Below are 18974 nucleotides of genomic sequence, written 5' to 3'. Positions count from 1 at the left end.
GGAAAAGTGTCCGGGTGGATCGAAGATTTGAAGAACCTGAAAGCAGTGGGGACAGAGTCTGGGTCACTAGCCAGTGACCAGGAAGGAACAAGGCGATGTCGCGATGATCTCAGGTGAAGAAGGTGAGTTTGTCTCTTTAGCCACAAGGTCCAGAAGACATCGACGATGACCAGGCGCTGGATTCGAGCTGTCCCACAAAGGATCTAGTTGAATGCAGTGTCGGTATCCGGATTGGACCAAACAAGCCTTGGCAAATGCAACCCATGCAGGATGTCGAGATTGGCTCTGTTGCAGACCAGCAAGGTCTGTGGCGCTTCTCCTTTGGAGGGAAGCTGGAGCAAGCCTCCAAGAGAGTTTTTTAACCGCGGTGAATAAACTTTTAGCGCAGCCATTGGCTGCTTCTATTTTTTCTTTGAAAAAGTCTGGGTTTGCCTTCAGAATAAGCTTTTTATAAGTTTGAATGGCCAGTCTGTTGTCTGATTTAGTCTGGGCATCATTTGCTAGCCTCCATTTCCTTTCATGTCTTCTACAAATTTGTTTTTGTGCCTTCAATGACTTGTTGAACCGTGGCTCGGAGGGAGACTACCTGACTGAACTCCGCACGGCCGGGGGGCCAACTGCTGACCAGTGAGGACAATCCAGGAGTGATAACTCCTCAATGCCTCGGCCAAATCCACAGGGGTAGACTGACGAGAACATATAGAGGCCACATCTAGTGTTTTACCTATTTCCGGAGGCCACATCTAGAGTGTTTATCCAGTTCTGGAGGCCACATCTAGTGTTTATCCAGTTCTGGAGGCCTCATCTAGAGTGTTTACCCAGTTTTGTAGGCCACATCTAGTGTTTATCCAGTTCTGGAGGCCACATCTAGCGTGTTTTGTCCAGTTCTTGATGCTACTTCTAGTATTTATCCAGTTTTGGAGGCCACATCTGGAATGTTTATCCAGTTCTGGAGGCCACACTAGGAGTTTTTATCCAGTTCTGGAAGCCACATCTGGAGTGCTTATCCAGATCTGGAGTGTTTTATTCAGTTGTGGAGGTCTCATCTAGAGTGTTTATTCAGTTGTGGAGGCCACATCTAGTATTTTAACTAGTTCTGGACGCCACATCTAGTGCTTTATCCAGTTCTGGAGGGTGCTACCGGGCACCGTGTCAAGAGCTGTAAGCTCTATCTCTACCATTGCGCCCATTTCTCAGTGTTGCACCCGACACTCCAATACCTTATTTAGAAGTCACCTCTGGAAGAAAGAGCTCCAAAATGGAGGAAAATTTGGGCATATTCTACTTAGTACTTGAGAGCACATCTGGAGTAATGTGTCTAGCACTGAATATCACATCAGGACAAACCCCTCTTTCTTGAGTTTCAAGAGACAGCTAAAGGATCGCTTCATCACCAGCATCTTACCCCGCAGGATGGCAACCGACCCTCAAGACATGACCTCTAACTTCAAGTTTCCCCGTATGCCTCCCCTGCATGTTGTGCTCTCCTTTGTTCAATCTTTGACTGTGATTTAATCCCCAATGTGGGATTTTACTCACTATTTGTATTGAGCATGCACTGATATAAAGTGCTCTGATACCCTCGGATCTTGCGAGCGCTATATAGAATTCCTTAAATTAAAAATAAACACAAAAAAAGTGTATCCCATTATGGAGGCCCCATCGGAAGTGCTGGGTCCATTTCTGAGACAGACCGCAGGAGTCCTCTGTCAGACTCCAGGGGCCTTACTTGGAGAGTACTGTTCAATTCTAGAGGTTGTAGAGACAAAAGTCCTTTATTGACTTGGAAAAAGAGGACCCATTTTAGGCTCCCATGTTACACCCTCACCTCTCCTCCCGTGGACTTTACCCTCTGCAAGTTCAGCGGGGAGGTTCTGCATATTTTAAGCAGGTGCCTATCAACACCGCCTACGCTCTGTGTACTGGTGGTGCATTTACAGTGTACCACCCACCTCAACAGTAGAGTGTTGTCCCTTTATGCCAGGTCACGGGGAACTTAACCAAGATGACAGATTATTTTAGGCACTTGGGCAAAGGCCTTCTTAACTAAATCCCTGCAGGGGTAAGGACCCACCATTCTTTCCTGTCCCACATAACCGGGGTTCTTCCAACCCCTGATGATGTACCGTAAGTAGTATACAGTGTGTATAGACTTTCACATGTGTATGAGTTAGGAAACTCTGTAGAGGGTGGACAAGATGACACAAGGACACATGATGTGGTTACCTAAATCATTGTCCTCTCAGGATTCTCGTCATCTTCTTGAGGCTAGGACAACCCGCATGTGTGCCCTACCCTAAACCCCTGCCGCAAAACTCCACGGTAACCCCTGGGCTGGAAAGTATCCGCCCACATTTGTGGTTTGTGAGGCATTCTCTAGCAACAAGAGTAGTGTGGCGGGGCCATCTGAGTGCAATACACTTCTCCGATGGACTTGAAACCAGGTACCTGCAGAAAAATAAAATGTTTATTTATTTATTTAAAAAATTTATAAAGCGCAACATATACCCGTGGGTGTCTTGGCGCTGTGACTCTGCTAATGATCTCTGATTAAGCGTTAACTGACTTCAGAAGTGATACCATGGACTATTATTGGTCAAACAACCAAGTTTTTAGCAATTTCCTAAACTGAAGTAGTGAGGGTGACGATTTAATTAACTTTGGAAGAGTATTCCAGAGTCTGGCCGCGGTGTTAGTGAAACATCTATCACCCCATGTGACCGTCCTGGTCTGCGCCACTGCCAGTTGGTGCATCTGTTCAGATCTTAGTGATCTGTTGGGTTGATAGAAAAGAAGCTTCTGTTTGAGAAACGCCGGGCCATGACCGTTAAGAGCTTTAAAGGTGAGGCACAAGGTTTTAAATCTGATGCGATTTCTCACCGTTAGCCAATGGTAGTTCTTGATTACTTCCTTAATGGAATGAAATTTAGGAGTGCCGGATAATAACCTTGCTGCTGCGTTTTGGATAAGTTGTAGCTTGGCTACCACCCGGGCCTGAGCGTTTGCAAATGATCCATTGCAGTAATCCAAAGATGAAAGCACCAACGAGCTCACCACTGTTTTTCTTGCGTTATCTGGAAGGTATGGTAGAATTTTTTTGAGGAGCCTAAGCTTGTAAAAGGCTGATGACGCTACCTGATTGGCATGGCTAGAAAATTTGAGCTTATCATCAAAAATAATTCCTAAGTTCCTAACCTTCTGCACAGGTTCTGGGGGGGCTCCGAGTGGAGTAGGCCACCAAGTCGAAGACCACTGTGGAGATAACTTTCCAAAAATCATTACCTCAGTTTTCTCTGAGTTAAGTCTTAGACAGTTCTCCGCCATCCATTCCTTGATTGCCAGCATGCCTTCCTGAAACCGAGCTGATACTTCCTCGCCATCATTCTTGATGGCAATCACCAACTGGGTATCATCAGCGTCTGTGGTCAGGCTCATCCGGTAGTATTTGATAACCCTAGCTAAGTCCGACACATAGATGTTAAAAAGTGTCGGACTTAGGGATGAGCCTCGCGGAACGCCACATGGAAGGGCGAGATCAACAGATTGAAATGATCCCAATGTCACTCCCTGTGTTCTCTTTGACAAAAAAGAAGACAGTAGATCCTTGGCCCTTGAGTGAATGCCCATTTCTTCGACACGGTCAATTAAGATAGAGTGGTTGACCGTGTCGAAGGCCGCAGAAAGATCCAACAGGACCAGCACCGCTGTGCCTCCTTGGTCCCTGATGGTCCTGATATCATCGGCAGCCTTTATGAGTGCTGTCTCTGTTCCATGCATTTTACGGAACCCAAATTGAGAGTCGTCAAGAAGGCTGTTTTGTTCGATGTATTCTGATAGTTGTTTATTCATAGCTTTCTCAGCTACTTTGGCCAGGAAAGGCAGGCTGGCAATAGGTCTATAATTTTTTTATATAGTTTTATCTAGACCGATCTTTTTAAGGAGGGGTTTCAATAAGGTATTTTTTAACTTGTCTGGGAAGACCCCTGAATGGAATATATTTACAACAAGGGGTGGTGAGGGACAGAGTCTCTGAATTAAGCAGAAAGCTCTCACCCAGTCAAGAGATCAGGGCTAGATCCAACACCGTTTTTTAGCTCACTGCACCATCCCAGTTTCAGAACCTGGCTGTATGCAAATTCGTCTGTTCCTGTCCCAGTGCATGATGGGAACAGGGCAAACCAAACTACAAAAGCCAATTCTTACACTGGGAAGGAAACAAGCTCCCGGGGACCGGTTTCTGGCATTACAGCCGTCTTCGGCCCGGTTTGCTTGAATCCTGATGGTGCAATGAGCAAGGGTCTCACATCTGAGAATACCCTTCCACGCTTAGGGTGGACAAAAATATTTACAACAAGGGGTGGTGAGGGACAGAGTCTCTGAATTAAGCAGAAAGCTCTCACCCAGTCAAGAGATCAGGGCTAGATCCAACACCGTTTTTTAGCTCACTGCACCATCCCAGTTTCAGAACCTGGCTGTATGCAAATTAGTCTGTTCCTGTCCCAGTGCATGATGGGAACAGGGCAAACCAAACTACAAAAGCCAATTCTTACACTGGGAAGGAAACAAGCTCCCGGGGACCGGTTTCTGGCATTACAGCCGTCTTCGGCCCGGTTTGCTTGAATCCTGATGGTGCAATGAGCAAGGGTCTCAAATCTGAGAATACCCTTCCACGCTTAGGGTGGACAAAAATATTTACAACAAGGGGTGGTGAGGGACAGAGTCTCTGAATTAAGCAGAAAGCTCTCACCACAGGCAGGCAGGCTGGCAATAGGTCTATAATTTTTTAATATAGTTTTATCTAGACCGATCTTTTTAAGGAGGGGTTTCAATAAGGTATTTTTTAACTTGTCTGGGAAGACCCCTGAATGGAATATGGCATTGCAGATTTGAGTAATGACTTCGCTAACCAAGTCAATGACAGGGGCGAAAATTTTTGGGGGGCAGGGATCTAAGGCTGACCCCGTTTTTATATGCCTCATGAGATCTGTTATCTCCTCTTTCGATACCTCCCTGAATCTGGAAAATGAGCAATCGAGGGCCTTACTCGGTTGTTTAGGTTTCGTATTAGTATCAGTTTTAGTTACTGAAAATTCGGAGTAGATATCATTTACTTTTGAGAAGAAAAAGCCAGCCAGCTCATTACAGAATTCCTGCGAATGGGGAGGACTCATGTCTACCGATTTCCCTGCCAGTGTCTTAACCACCTCGGACAGTTGTCTACTAGAATTTTTGGAATTTTCTATTTGCTGTTCAAAATATTTCTGTTTTTCCTCCTGAATCATTTTTTTTATAGACGGCTACTGTGTCCTTATACCTGGACTTGCTTATGTTGTCGTAGGTCTTTCGCCAGATTCTTTCCTGATTCCTACAGATCTGTTTTTGCTTTCTAAGGGTTTCTGAATACCATGGGACTGAAGGCACTTTCCTATTTTTTGAGATGGACTTCAAAGGAACATGTGCCTCCACCGCATTGCTCACCCAATTAAGAAACTGACCTACTGCTGCGTTAGGTTCTGCCAAAATATCAGGACAGGACTTGGATAGGGACATTCTGAAGGTTTCAAAATCGATGTCCTTCCATACTCTAAACTTTTCCTGTGAAGGAGGGGTCCGTTTGGGAGTATTGACCCGATTGATCGGAATTTGACACAGAATGGCATGGTGATCGGTCCATGTAAGGGGCAATATGTCGGTTATAACTAGCTCATTGATGTTGGAAAAAATGCCATCTAGAATATGTCCAGCCTCATGAGTTGGTACATTTATGTACTGGTTTAAACCTAACGTCTCACATTCTGCTATTAAAGATTGAGTTGCCGACTCCTCCGTCTTATCTAAATGGAAGTTTAAATCTCCCAATGCCATGAAGGAGTCATCAATAGCTAATGGTTCCATCCATGACATAAAGGAGGATAGAAACTCCGAACGTGGACCTGGCGGTCTGTAGATAAGCACTCCTTTGAGATTATATGAGGGGGTCAGATTGATGGCAAAATGTAACGCCTCACATGCTGGCGACGGTATAGGAGAAATTCTGACCGGGAAGATCGTCCGGGCAATGATTGCCAGGCCCCCTCCTCTTTTTCCTCCCTGTCTATCCAGCCGGTATGCCGTAAAACCTTGTGGTACTGCTACCTGTAGATCAGGCTCAGACGTTTCATCCATCCATGACTCGGTTATAAAAAGGACATCTATTTTTTGGTCCACAATTAGATCAGCAATCTCCTGCCTATGCCTAGCCAAAGAGCGGGCATTAATAAGGGAGATAATTATGATGTTTTGCTTGGTGGTGTAAGCATCAGAGAGGTTGACCTTATTCTTAATAAGCGGAAAGGAAGATTTACAATCCCCACAACCGATTTTGGTTCGGTCTATAAAATCTTCAGGGTTATGTTGGAAGCAGGTCACCATGTGTCCTGGGTTCCACTTCAGTATTTCGGCTGGGGTGTATGTGATCCTCTCTATATTAGATGACACAGGGGGTATGGCGCTAGGCGCGGGACCGCCTGCAATGCCTGAATTAATCCCGGCCACTGGTAATCACGCAACTCCACAACCCGGATGGGTTTACAGCTCAAGCCACAAACCGATAAATAGGACATCTGCAAACTTAGCTCTGCACCGCTGACGTGTACATTCCTATCTGAATATTCCACGATATGGACTTTTTTAATGGTCAGTGTAATTGGAATGACCAAAGACTAGAACTGCAAAAAGCAGGATGTTCACTTCTCAAGGCAGTGGTTGATGCGTTTCGGTGGCTGCAAGATGATAATATGCCACCTTCATCAGGACCTGCCAGATATAATGCCCTTACAAGGGCCACTCCACTCCTTTGGTCATTCCAATTACACTGTTACTCTGTAGTTGAGTTCCCCAGATAATTTATGAGTGTGAAGGTTTGTCTGGATGTGTGTTAGTAGGGTTTGAATGGGTTGTTGTGAATTTGTATTGTTTCTCTCTACCGGTGTTTATTTTATTTGGTTGTATGTATTGTCTTCTCATTTTGTCTAGTGGGTTAATAATTTGGCTTAGGTGCTCACTGTATGTATTTGGATTGATTCCATTGTAGAATAATCTAGGTCGTGAGGGAGATTATTGTCTTGATATTTTTCCCTTCACCTGACAGCTATCTGTTCTTTTAGAGGGGGTCCCCTACTTATTGCACTAGATTCCCATGCTGTACACTCCTGCCGCAGCTGTGATGCTGTAGATTCTCATGCTGTACACTCCTGCCGCAGCTGTGATGCTGTAGATTATCATGCTGTACACTCCTGCTGCAGCTGTGATGCTGTAGATTCTCATGCTGTACACTCCTGCTGTGAGAAGTTAGCCTGGCATGTCATGTCCACTATTCTAGTGGGCACCTTGCACCAGTCTAATCAACCCTTATTGATGGTGGTTGTAAAGTCAACCTTATAGAAAGCTATCCTAGTGGTAGCATGGACCAGCAGTCTTAGGCTAAAACTTCAGAGAGCATGTGAAGCCAGTTGTTTTACCAATTATAATCCCTTGAATACCAAATGAAAGGACACCAAACAAGGTATATATCAAATATATATGTATTTATTCTAAACACAACCCCTCTGCACTCTTTATGAGGTCAGAGGTAAAAGCACAAGACAAGTTACTCAATTAGCATACAATAAGTTGCACATTATACGTTATGCCCTAGGGGCCTCACAAACCATATACTAAGAAAGTGGTATAAGTACCACGTGAGAGTTAGAAAGTAGGCCTAGGGAATTGCTGGGGCTACATTAAACAACCAAAGTTTAGGAAGTAGGAGGCCCACGGGAGACGCGTGCAGTGTCTAAACACAGCCGCGGGTTACCATTGACTTATAATGGGAAACAAAGAAGTTACAAAGTTACTGTTTAAGGGCACTTTCGGATGGACTACGACAAAAACCCTTTAGACTAGGACACTTCGAGAGTCAAGACCCACGGGAGCACCGGAGTACTCGTGTTACCTCACCCATGGAAGCCAGGTGCATATGTGCCTTTTGGTGTCGGGTTTCGTCGTCGTTTTCTATGGAGATCTGCAAAGAAGTGCTGCAGGCGACCAGAGGAAAAGTGTCCAGGTGGATCCAAGGGTGGATCGAAGATCTGAAGAACCTGAAAGCAGAGGGGACAGAGTCTGGGTCACTAGCCAGTGACCAGTTAGGTACCAGGCGATGATCTAAGGTGAGTTTGTCTCTTCAGCCACGACCTCCAGGAGGCATCGACGATGACCAGGCGCAGGATTTGAGCTGTCCCACGAAGGATCTAGTTAACTGTGGTGTCGGTATCCGGATTGGACGCAACCCGCGCAGGATGTTTAGATTGGCTATGTTGCAGACCAGCAAGGTCTGTGGCGCTTCGCCTTTGGAGGGAAGCTGGAGCAAGCCTGGATTAACCAGGAAAGCACGTTTGTTTCAAAGAAAAGTCTTCAGGGGGCTCACTAGCCAATGGGCAAGGAACCGGGAAGACACGTCGAGATGAAATGCAAGAGCAGGCACCAAGCGGCACTCGTGGAGTGTGGAGGGCTGAGCTTTAGTGCAAATGGTGTTCGGGGCTGGGGTTTCACGTACCCCAATGTATAACTGCGAGGGTACCTTGGGAGTCAAGAAGTTAGAAAATTGCAGGATGTCCAGGGTGTCCGGTGCCACGTCTCTCGTGCTGATGGTGCCTGTTTGCACAGGGTGGTCACTCCTTGATCACAAGGGAGATATCTTCCGTCTTCCAGTCGAAATGGAATGTCGAAGCTCCAGGATATGTCTTGTGAAAATTCATCCAGGGTAATATCAAGTCCTAGGGACACAGCTCCTATACTTACACTAAGGTTAGGGGCTGGACTACCTGGCTAGGTCCCTCCTATGGGTGGACCCCTTTCCCTTTGTCCAGTTTCGCGCCAGAGCGGGGCTTGAGTGCCCCAGCAACTGGTTTGAACCGGGCTATGCATGGAGCACCTTGTGTGCCCAGGCAGTGTCAAGATGCATTCACTGAATGCAGCCCTCCCTGCCCCAATACACAAAACCTCTGTCTGGGGAGGTGCTGGCACCTACCTGGACAGGAAACCTATTGTCCAGGTCGCCCCTGCTGGAGTTTTCCCCAGCAACAGGATGTCAGACTTGTGTCTGTGACAGCAGCATCCATTTTCTGATGCTGATGCTGTTTAACTTTAACCGGGTAAAGCAGTAACTGCATGTCTTCTCCCTCTAGAAGGGTGGAATGCTAGCCCCGCCACCAAGACTGGTGGGGGGGGGGGGGGTAGTATTCCAAAGTGTTTGACACCTCACAGAACATGTTTTGAGAAAGCCAAAGTTAGCATTAACTGCGAGGATTATAATGCACTTAGGAGTATATGGTATGGCTATATCATAGAACAACTATAAGGAGATGGTTCCCAAAGCTGCAGAGGGGCTCAGCTCATGCTAGGGCACCCTCTCACATAAAACCAAGCACTCTGCCTCCAGGATTGTTAAGGCCTGCCATAGGAGTGACTTATAGGTTACTATGTGTCTATATACAAGGTAGATATAGGTATACTATATCTAAGTAAGGGGTGATTACACCACTTTACCCAGGCTGTGTGAACAGACCTGTGGTGTTAGTTTGGATGGCCAGACAGGGGTGGCATAATACATGCTGCAGCCCTGGTAGGCCTTGGATGCACCTATGCCCTGGGTACCTATGGTACACTATACAGGGACTCAAAAAGGTGACCCAATACCCAATCTGGTATGTATCCAAAGTACATGGTATCAATTTAGAGAGAGAACAGCTGGGCTGTGGGTCTGATTAGCAGGCCCACAGCCACGCTACAGCCGAAAAACCACAAAATCACAGCAAAAAGTGGGGGTGACAATAGGAAGCAGACCCTACTCTCCTACACCTGTCGCAGCTGTGATGCTGTTGAATCTCATACTGTACACTCCTGCCACAGCTGTGATGCTGCAGTTTCTCATGCTTTACAATCCTGCCAAGCAGTGTCTGGCTGAGAAAGTTACACAGTGTTTTACTTCAAAAGAGTTTCTATTTCAAAGTGACAGGTTGTCCCTCCCCTGAAGCTCACAGTGCACTAAAACACAGGCTCCAAGTCAGATTAAGTGTTTCTCCCTGAAGGCAAGTGTATTTCAGTAGAACACAAGTGTTAAAATGTCTACATTAAAGTACCAGTGAAAATCAATAAAGATAACGTATTACCCTGTGATCGCTTCCGAGGACCTTGGCTAAACATATCTGAACCTACAGTTGTACAATCTGCAAACTGATTGCAATGGGTAAGTAATGAAAATTACCTACAGTGCATAGAATGAATAGCAATGCCCATACCCTTATGCGGTGGATTGAGAGAAGAGACTGAAGACATTTGAAAATGTTTTGAGCATAGTGAATGTGTAAATGCAAACCCAGGTAGCAGCATTGCTTATGTCTGCCAGTAGAATATCACCCAAGAACCCAGTTGTGGCTCCTCTCCTGTGAGTGGAACATGCCCTTGGTAGGTCATGCTGTGTGTCTGGCTTTAGCACAGCGTAGCCGAAAGTATCCGACTACCACCTTGCCAGCCCTGTTTCACACATGGGATTGCCAGGATGCAGCTGTACTAAGACAATAAAACTTATGTGTTAGACTTGACATCTTTTGGCGTGTTTCCCCTGAGTTTTTGCTTTCTGACCTCCTGGTTTTGACTCTGTTTTTGCTGGCGTAGTGTTTCTGCGCACTTTTCTCACAGCTTATCAGTGGTAAAGTGCAAGTGCTCCTGTAGTAAATTGTGTTATGGATTGGAGTTTCCATGATTGGATATTTGATTTACTTGTTAGTCCCTAGTAAAGTGCACTGAGTGTGCCAGGGCCTGTGAATCAAATGCTTTCAGTGGGCCTGTAGCACGGATTGTGCCACCCACGTGAGTAGCCCTAAAAAAGTAACTCAGACCCGCCATTGCTGAGTCTGTGCGCAGTTTGTAACTGCCATGTCGAATTGGCCAGTGCACACACTTGCCAGTCCCTCACCTTTTCTTACATGTCAGCCCCCCCCCTAAGGTAGGCCCAGGGTACCTCTGTGGGCTAGGTGCAGTGTATGTGAAAGGTAGGACATGTCCAAATGTGTGTGGCATGTCGTGATAGCGAATTACAGCCAATTTCGTTTTTCGCTATTGCAAGGCAACCTGTTCCCCATAGGACAGAATGGAGAGTTTGTTTATAACATCTTATAAACATAACTGGCCCGGGGAATTAGGTAGGAAAATAAAGTTTAGTATGCCTGAACCCAGAATCTAAAGATGCATCTTTTAGTGAAGGTGATTTTTACATTCTGTGTTTGAAAATACCACTTTTAGAAAGTAGGTATCTTCTTGCTTAGTCATCCCGTGTGCCTCTGCTGGAATGTGGACGGCCTATCTGGGTTTTGGATGACTGAACGTTAGGGAGCAGGACTGGCTCCAGATAGTCTAGGTGGGTCAGGAAGGGGCTGGATAGGCTTGGGCTGCAATTGGGAAAGGGGGAGGAGATTTCCTTGCACCTCAAAGGACCTGGTCTGTCTCGGACCATGCTGTCTCCACCTCCTGCCAGTAAGTCACACCAGAGTAGGCAGAACTGGTTCTGGCTGGGCTCAGACACTCTCTGTCTAAGAGATTAAAGGATTTTGGGATATAAATATTTGGTCCCAGACCCCTGAACTTTAGAACTCTTTTGGATCAAGACTGCCAAGAAGACGAGCTGGAGAAGCTGTGAGGAGGAACTACCACTTTGCTGTGTGCTTTGCTGTGTTGGCCTGCAGTGACTGCTTCTGTCTTGGGCAGTGAAAGGACTGGACTGAACTTTCTGTAATCTACTTTTGTGAGTTTCTCCAAGGGCTTAAGGTAGAGCTTGCCTCCTGTTCAAGGAGTCTCACGAACATCAAAGACTTCAAGCTCTTCTGCCCTCTGCACTGGGGACAGTTTGTTTGTGTTGCAACAGAGGAAAAAGCAACCCAACTCCGTCTACGACGCCGCTGCCGACTCTGTCTCCTGAAGGCACCGCCGCACTGTGACCCTGGTCTCACCAATGCCGCCTGCTGACGTCGCTGCTAGCACGCGACCTGTCAGCACTGCACTACGCACCGGCTCGCTTCACAACGACGCTTCATGCCGAAATCGATGCCACTGCTCGTAAAGTTACACGATGCAACGCCCTCATCCCGCACCGCAGTCTTGGCCTACCGACTCCAGACAAAAGCGCACCAGCAACGACGATGCCGCTGCTTGCACCGTGACCTGCCAGCACCACGATGAGCACTGCATTCACTTCGCACCGCGACCCTGATCTCACCAAGGACGCCATCTGATGCAGCCACCGAGCTGCTCCTCGCACCGCGACCTGAGGGTACCACACCGCAGCACCCAACGCCTGCACTCCTAACTTCAACAGAGAGGAGTTCGACCTGCAACGCGTGCGACTTCGAGGGGCCCAGACGACTCCTGCACCGACCTCCGGAACAGACGCCTGCGGATGCCATGCTTAAGGAAGCTTAACGAGAGGTGGCTGACGCCCTGCATTTCTAAAATGGGCTGTTTGCGGGTCTCCCCCATACTTTAGCTGGCCCGCAACGCCGCTGTCAGCCAGAACTGTTTGGATTTGTTTCTTCACGACGCCGTGATAGCCCTTGTCAGAGCTATCCAATTCAAGGAACTGTTTTTCAAGGTTATTTTGATAACTGAAGATTTCTAAGTAATGTATTGTTGAATTTTACCGTTTTTGGTCTTGTCTTAAGTGTGGTGTCCTTTTGTTGTGCTTACACTGTATTACTGCTGGTTATGTGCAAATGCTTTACATACTGCCTCTAAGATAAGCCTGACTGCTCATGCCAAGCTACCAAGGGGGTAAGCAGGGGTTATCTTCAGCGTGCAACTCCCTTGCCCTGACTGGAGTGGTGGTTTCTGCCTGGCTTTGCCACACGCCCTAGCCTACCAAAAATCCCATTTCTAACATTGTGGTTTTCCATAGGAGCAAGTATGAGTACGATCAACATATTACATGTGGCTCTCTAGACAGGGTGTGAAGTTCTTTAAACGGAAGCGACTGCAGACAATTGGAAAAAGAAGTTCATTCTATGGACTGGGTGACATGAAAGGACAATACTACTTTTGGCAAAAGCTGAAGGCGAGTGTTCAGCACACCTCTTTGTGACCTTGTATCAAGGGTTCCTTAACTAACAAAGTTTGAAGTTAACGAACTCTCGAGAAAGAAGTAATAGCTGCAGGAGAAACTAATTTGCAAGATAGGAACTGCCGAGGGCACAACTGCGATGACTCACAAGATGCCTCTTAAGTCAAGAGAGGGCAGCGTTTTGGTCCCAAGAAGAAACAAGATAGACTAGAGGGGATTAATCATTTACGTCCTTCCATAAATGCCTTAATTACATAAATGTTAAAAGATTAATGTTCTCAGGAGAGGTGGAAAGTTTAACCATAGATACTGCAGTTCTGCGTGAGAGAGCAGAGCCTCTCGTTCACCTCCGCTCCTGTGATCAGGTGCAAGATGAAGAGAATGGACAAGATGAAGAGAATGGACAAGATGAAGAGACTGGACAAGGTGAAGAGACTGGACAAGATGAAGAGAATAGACAAGAAGAGACTGTACAAGATAAAGAGACTAGGCATGATGAAGAAAATTGACAAGATGAAGAGAATGGACAAGATGAAGAGACTGGACAAGATGAAGTATGCCTGAACCCAGAATCTAAAGATGCATCTTTTAGTGAAGGTGATTTTTACATTCTGTGTTTGAAAATACCACTTTTAGAAAGTAGGTATTTTCTTGCTTAGTCATCCCGTGTGCCTCTGCTGGAATGTGGACGGCCTATCTGGGTTTTGGATGACTGAACGTTAGGGAGCAGGACTGGCTCCAGATAGTCTAGGTGGGTCAGGAAGGGGCTGGATAGGCTTGGGCTGCAATTGGGAAAGGGGGAGGAGATTTCCTTGCACCTCAAAGGACCTGGTCTGTCTCGGACCATGCTGTCTCCACCTCCTGCCAGTAAGTCACACCAGAGTAGGCAGAACTGGTTCTGGCTGGGCTCAGACACTCTCTGTCTAAGAGATTAAAGGATTTTGGGATATAAATATTTGGTCCCAGACCCCTGAACTTTAGAACTCTTTTGGATCAAGACTGCCAAGAAGACGAGCTGGAGAAGCTGTGAGGAGGAACTACCACTTTGCTGTGTGCTTTGCTGTGTTGGCCTGCAGTGACTGCTTCTGTCTTGGGCAGTGAAAGGACTGGACTGAACTTTCTGTAATCTAATTTTGTGAGTTTCTCCAAGGGCTTAAGGTAGAGCTTGCCTCCTGTTCAAGGAGTCTCACGAACATCAAAGACTTCAAGCTCTTCTGCCCTCTGCACTGGGGACAGTTTGTTTGTGCTGCAACAGAGGAAAAAGCAACCCAACTCCGTCTACGACGCCGCTGCCGACTCTGTCTCCTGAAGGCACCGCAAAGGGCATCGCCGCACTGTGACCCTGGTCTCACCAATGCCGCCTGCTGACGTCGCTGCTAGCACGCGACCTGTCAGCACTGCACTACGCACCGGCTCGCTTCACAACGACGCTTCATGCCGAAATCGAAGCCACTGCTCGTAAAGTTACACGATGCAACGCCCTCATCCCGCACCGCAGTCTTGGCCTACCGACTCCAGACAAAAGCGCACCAGCAACGACGATGCCGCTGCTTGCACCGTGACGTGCCAGCACCACGATGAGCACTGCATTCACTTCACACCGCGACCCTGATCTCACCAAGGACGCCATCTGATGCAGCCACCGAGCTGCTCCTCGCACCGCGACCTGAGGGTACCACACCGCAGCACCCAACGCCTGCACTCCTAACTTCAACAGAGAGGAGTTCGACCTGCAACGCGTGCGACTTCGAGGGGCCCAGACGACTCCTGCACCTACCTCCGGAACAGACGCCTGCGGATGCCATGCTTAAGGAAGCTTAACGAGAGGTGGCTGACGCCCTGCATTTCTAAAATGGGCTGTTTGCGGGTCTTCCCCATACTTTAGCTGGCCCGCAACGCCGCTGTCAGCCAGAACTGTTTGGATTTGTTTCTTCACGACGCCGTGATAGCCCTGGTCAGAGCTATCCAATTCAAGGAACTGTTTTTCAAGGTTATTTTGATAACTGAAGATTTCTAAGTAATGTATTGTTGAATTTTACCGTTTTTGGTCTTGTCTTAAGTGTGGTGTCCTTTTGTTGTGCTTACACTGTATTACTGCTGGTTATGTGCAAATGCTTTACATACTGCCTCTAAGATAAGCCTGACTGCTCATGCCAAGCTACCAAGGGGGTAAGCAGGGGTTATCTTCAGCGTGCAACTCCCTTGCCCTGACTGGAGTGGTGGTTTCTGCCTGGCTTTGCCACACGCCCTAGCCTACCAAAAATCCCATTTCTAACATTGTGGTTTTCCATAGGAGCAAGTATGAGTACGATCAACATATTACATGTGGCTCTCTAGACAGGGTGTGAAGTTCTTTATACGGAAGGGACTGCAGACAATTGGAAAAAGAAGTTCATTCTATGGACTGGGTGACATGAAAGGACAATACTACTTTTGGCAAAAGCTGAAGGCGAGTGTTCAGCACACCTCTTTGTGACCTTGTATCAAGGGTTCCTTAACTAACAAAGTTTGAAGTTAACGAACTCTCGAGAAAGAAGTAATAGCTGCAGGAGAAACTAATTTGCAAGATAGGAACTGCCGAGGGCACAACTGCGATGACTCACAAGATGCCTCTTAAGTCAAGAGAGGGCAGCGTTTTGGTCCCAAGAAGAAACAAGATAGACTAGAGGGGATTAATCATTTACGTCCTTCCATAAATGCCTTAATTACATAAATGTTAAAAGATTAATGTTCTCAGGAGAGGTGGAAAGTTTAACCATAGATGCTGCAGTTCTGCGTGAGAGAGCAGAGCCTCTCGTTCACCTCCGCTCCTGTGATCAGGTGCAAGATGAAGAGACTAGGCATGATGAAGAGAATGGACAAGATGAAGAGACTGGACAAGATGAAGAGAATAGACAAGAAGAGACTGTACAAGATGAAGAGACTAGGCATGATGAAGAAAATGGGCAAGATGAAGAGAATGGACAAGATGAAGAGACTGGACAAGATGAAGAGAATGGACAAGATGAAGAGAATGGACAAGATGAAGAGAATAGACAAGAAGAGACTGGGGATGATAAAGAGAATGGACAAGATAAAGAGAATGGACAAGATGAAGCGACTGGACAAGATGAAGAAACTGGACAAGATGAAGAAACTGGACAAGATGAAGAAACTGGACAAGATGAAGAAACTGGACAAGATGAAGAAACTGGACAAGATAAAGAGAATAGACAAGAAGAGACTGGACAAGATGAAGACACTGGACAAGATGAAGAGACTGGACAAGATGAAGAGACTGGACAAGATGAAGAGACTGGACAAGATGAAGAGACTAGGCATGATGAAGAGACTAGGCATGATGAAGAGACTGGACAAGATGAAGAGACTGGACAAGATGAAGAGACTGGACAAGATGAAGAGACTGGACAAGATGAAGAGACTGGACAAGATGAAGAGATTAGCCATGGTGAAGAGAACAGACACGGTGAAGAGAACAGACACGATGAAGAGAACATACATGATGAAGAGAATAGAGAAGATGAATAGACCAGATGAAGAGAATAGACAAGATGAACAGAATAGACTGCTGTGATGCATCTTTGCAGGCTAAAAGAATTTACTATTATGCATGCAATTTCTACGTGTATTGCAGACACAGACAGACAGCGCCCGAGTTGTTCAATTACTTTTTTAGATTTAATCCCGCTTAGACTGCAGAATGTTCCTTTTATCTTCCGTAGTTACATTGCCAAACAAGCATTTACAATGCAATGGCTTCGCCTTTGCAAAAGTTAGAGCTATTGGCATTGGTCATGACATTATTTTTATTTTTGTTTTTTTTAAAACATAAATAAATGGCATTGTCATTTACAATGCCAATAGCAGGGCAGGAGAGAAAGCAGAAGCAACGAGGGGGCAGGACAGCAAGCACAAGCAATGAGGAGCGGGGGGGACAGCAAGCACGAGCAACGGGGGGCAGGGGAGCAAGCACAGCCAGGGGGCAGGGAAGCAAGCACAGCCAGGGGGCAGGGAAGCAAGCACAGCCAGGGGGCAGGGAAGCAAGGACAGGACGGGCTGCAACTCTGCCTGGGCTGCCGCCATTCTCACTGCCTGCATCTGTTGGTACACTTGAGTGAGACCATACTTAATACATGCCTCCACTGACACACTTGAGTTAGACAACCCTGAATGCATGATTCCACTATCATATCAAATCTTTGAGTAAATCAGCTATAGACGGATCCTAACTTGAACAGACCCCTGGGGTAGCCAGATGCTGTGATTGACATGTGGAAGCAATAAGATATGGCAGATTTAGTGAGACTGGCAGCCTGCATTGTACCTGCAATCGTCCTTGCATGCTGCACACACAGGCTCCCTGAAGCCAGGGTTCATTCCTCCAGTCTGTGGTATACATCCACAGAAATGTACATTCAGATGACAGTCCTGACAACCTGTCTCATTCACTGTTCAAAAAGATTACTTGTCACTTGAAGCAACTGTGGAGTGGGAGGCAACATAACGGTGTGGCATTTCACATTACTGGCAAATAAGCCTGTAAACCATGTGAAACATACTAAACGAACACCAACTGCATCAAAATCGGTGCCTGCTTCCAGGAGTCAGTGGTTTGGCATCAAGACACCTCCTGGTACCAATCATTTTATGCAACACCCTTTCGACGCATCCGAATAAACTTCGACCATTATAAAGCAAGGATTATAAAGCAAGGAGAGAGTGCTTCACAGCTCACACATCATAACACATACAAAAAAAAAGAGTTCAGATAGATAGAGACACAGCGTAAAGGCAGATTGAGAGATAGACTAGAAGGTTGGACAAGCATGCAGGCAGATGGGTAAACAGGTTTTTGGACATAAGAAACAGAGAGACAGGCAGATATAAAGGCACACAATTGACATGCTGGCATATAGGTATGTAGGGAAATAAGGAGGGACAGAGGCAGTCAGAAAATAGTCAGATAGGGAAAGAAGTAGGCCATAGGAAGACAGACAGACAGACAGACAGATGGAGACAGGGGGACATGGAGACGGGAACGAAGACAGACACAAGGAGAGAGGGACTGACAGGTAAACATGCAGCTATATATACAGGTAAGGAGACAAGCAGGTATGTAGGCTAGCACTTCAGTTAAATATACCGACAGACAGCCAAGTACGATGCATCTAGATAGACAGGCAGACAGACAAGCAGACTTAAAGGCAACTAGACAGGAAAAACATATTGGCATACATGTAGGTAATGCAGCGGGCAGGTAGAAAGACACGTAGCCCTTAATCAGCCAGGCAGTGAGTTAGACAGACACACTCAATCTACAGAGTAAGCTATGGGCAGACAGGTACACAGAATACCGACAGATTGCACCCTGCACCCAGCTCCTCGTGTAAGTGCCTTATAAACACTGACGCCCGAGCGATGACGTTGTGACAGGCCAGAATTGCACTCGGACCCTGCGATGTACACATCTCAGCCACCACTCGCACACACTGGATACAGGGCGGGCCACTTAGTTAACAATGATTTCCCATCTGTTCGTCATTTACACCACAGGCTAAGAGCAAGACTCCCAACCAAATTTGATTAGTCGTGCGAGGCAGAAAATACTCGATAGACTACCCCCCACTGTGACCAGAAGCAGCAGCAGACTAGGAGCACAGCCGGTGACTGCACAATACTATCCTCCGTGCATACTCCGACCCCCAACCTGGCCCACCCGGAGGACACATCCCCTGTCCAGAAAACAGTGACCAAACACAGCCGAATCATCACGACTGGAACCCATGGTGCACTATAACCTCCCCTCCCAAAAACAACACACAGTCCATGCCCCCTTCCCCCCCCACCA

This window comes from Lissotriton vulgaris, chromosome 5 (genome assembly GCF_964263255.1).
Source record: "Lissotriton vulgaris chromosome 5, aLisVul1.2, whole genome shotgun sequence".
Taxonomy (NCBI): domain Eukaryota; kingdom Metazoa; phylum Chordata; class Amphibia; order Caudata; family Salamandridae; genus Lissotriton; species Lissotriton vulgaris.
The sequence above is the reverse complement of the archived record's forward strand: the minus strand, read 5'-3'. Positions refer to the sequence as shown.